This window comes from Halichoerus grypus, chromosome 1, assembly GCF_964656455.1.
Source record: "Halichoerus grypus chromosome 1, mHalGry1.hap1.1, whole genome shotgun sequence".
Classification (NCBI taxonomy): Eukaryota; Metazoa; Chordata; class Mammalia; order Carnivora; family Phocidae; genus Halichoerus; species Halichoerus grypus.
Window position 1 is genome coordinate 173,963,481 of NC_135712.1, and position 2,761 is coordinate 173,966,241.

Below are 2,761 nucleotides of genomic sequence, written 5' to 3' on the forward strand. Positions count from 1 at the left end.
GCACTATCTGTATTCATCCAAAAAAATCTGCATATAAGTGAAACTGCACAGTTCAAACCCATGTTATTCAAAGGTCAACTGTAATTTCAATGTATGCTGTGTTTTTAGTAAAGAAATGTGAGATGTAAGATATATGAGAAGTGCAGAGAATGGGAGGACAGTAAAGGAAGGAAACCCCCATGTATGGCAAGCAGAATAAGGCAGACTTAAGACATCTTAATTTGAAGTACCCTTTGGAGATGAATGAGAGGTAGGCTTTCCAGACAAAGGAAAAGCTTCTGCAAAATCCCAGACATGAGACATCACAAACCACTGTGGGAATGACAGACTGTGGAAAAGGAAAAAGGTAATGTTGACTGAGTAGGAGAGGAAAGGTAAGTTGGACACTGAAAACATATTTTAAGTCACATCAGTGAGTACAATGTATAGAGTAGGACATGCTCAGATTTGAGCTTTGGAAAGATAACTTTCATGATTATGTGATAGTTGAATCAACAGAGAATGGGCTAGGAATTCCAGATAGGAGGAACTCATAAAAACAAGAGGTATGAAGCTGAACTAAGACTGGGAGAATGGAAGCAGGCAAAGGTTTCAAATCCATAGGATTTGAGGACAAATTAAGTATTATAAAGTAGGAAGAACCACCAATTAGGGGCTAATCAGATTTGGATTTACCTTTAAAATCTTTAACAGGGGGGTACCTGGGTGGCTCAGTTGGTTAAGTGTCTGCCTTTGGCTCAGGTCATGATCTGGGGATCAAGCCCCGCCCCACATCTGACTCCCTGCTCAGCAGAGATCCTGCCCCCCCACAGCCCCCCACTCATGCTTGTGCTCTTTCTCTTGCTCTCTCTGTGTCAAATAAATCAATAAAATATTTAAAAAAATAAAAAAATAAAATCTTTAACAGAGCCTGGGTATAAGGTGGGCAGTTTTGCTAGTTAAAACAATAAGCCTGGTTTTCTACATGCCCAGATGTAAACAACGAGACAGCCAAGTAAAGTATTTCAATCATTAATGAAAGTAAATAAAATATTGCTCAGCATGATTTTTTAATCTCTTAGTCCATGGTTCCTGCATTATCTGAAATAGGAACAATGAAAAGATACTTACATGTCATTTTGATGATAAATTTGTTATGTGAAAAATTTCCCATAATTCTCTTAACTATGAGTTACAGTTATGAAATCAACTTTTCAATGTAAAAAATATTTTTGTTCTATTAGACACAATAGCATGTGTATGTGTCAGTATATGAAAAGCAGCATGGATGAATATATTTGAAAAATAGTAATTTATATGTTTATAAGACTTACTGTTTTTCCAATTCTCAGAAAAACATTAGCACTTTTATTGATTTCTAGATCTACAGCTGCCCAGATACCCAAAGCATGTATGTAGGGGTGACCTAAGTATGATGTGATACCAAAAAAATCTATTTTTTTTAAAGATTTTATTCACCTATTTGAGAGAGAGAGAGAGAGACAAAGATGGTGACAGAGAGCACAAGCAGGGAGGAGAGGGAAAAGCAGGCTCCCCGCTGAGCAGGGAGCCCAATACAGGCCATCCCAGGACCCTGAGATCATGACCTGAGCAGAAGGCAGATGCTTAACTGACTGAGTCACCCAGGTGTTCCCCCACAGATCTATTGATCACATAATATCAATGGTTTCAAATAAGTATCCAATAGAAATCCCCACTGGGGAGTCTTGGGTACATGCTTTATTTTGTAGATTTATGAAAAAGTAAGCACAATCATAGCCTAATTAAAATTATGTGAGCAACACAGTCGTTAGGTACATCATCATCTGAACTATGCCTTGTGGGTCTTTCAAATTAATTAATTATGCCTTTGCTATCTGATGGCTTCCTTAGCCTATCATTTTTTATTTTAAATAACAAATAAGAAAGCACAAATTAAAAATAAATACCAATGCCAACAAGTAGACAGACAAGCATCATCACATAAATTTGATGGCTCTCAGAAACAATGACTTCTATAATATAGTTATCTCTCACAAATCCAAACTGCTTCATTGCTGCATTTTCTCATTCACTTATTCACTCAGCAAGTATTTATCAAATGTGGATTAGCGTGTATTTATGTTCCTGGAACTGCTCTAGGAGCTTAGAATGTATCAGTGAACAAAAGAGACAAGGTTTTGCCTTGGAGGACCTTACATTCTACTGGAGAGGTAGAAAATATAAAGTAAACATAATACTAAGTAAATTATTTGTTAGAAGATGATAAATACCATGGGAAAAAAAAGAAAGAGCAGAAGAGAATAAGAGGATTAGGAGTGCTGGAATACACATTGCAAATATTCAACAGGGTGGTCACTGTAAGCTTCTTTGAGAACAAAATGCTTCAGCCAAGATGAAAAGGAGAGAAAGAGTGACTCAAGCCAGTATCTGGAAAAAAGAACTTTCCAGAAACGAGGAGTTGGAGCTAAGGACGCAAGGCAGTCCATTCAAGGAACAATACGGAAGTCAGTGTGGCTGCAGCAAAGTGAGAGAAGAAAATGGAACTGGAGGAGCTTAGAAAGGTATCTGGGATCCTGATCAAATAGCGCTTTGTAGACCCTTGAAAGACCCTTTGTAGATTTAGACTTTGACACTGAATGAAATAATGGGCTGCTGATGGGTTCTGAGTAGAGAAATAGGATACATCCTTTAGAAAGGAAACACTGGCTGTTGGACTGAGAATGGACTCTAGAAGAACAAGGATAAAAGCAGGGAAACCTGAGGTGATTGCAATAAACTT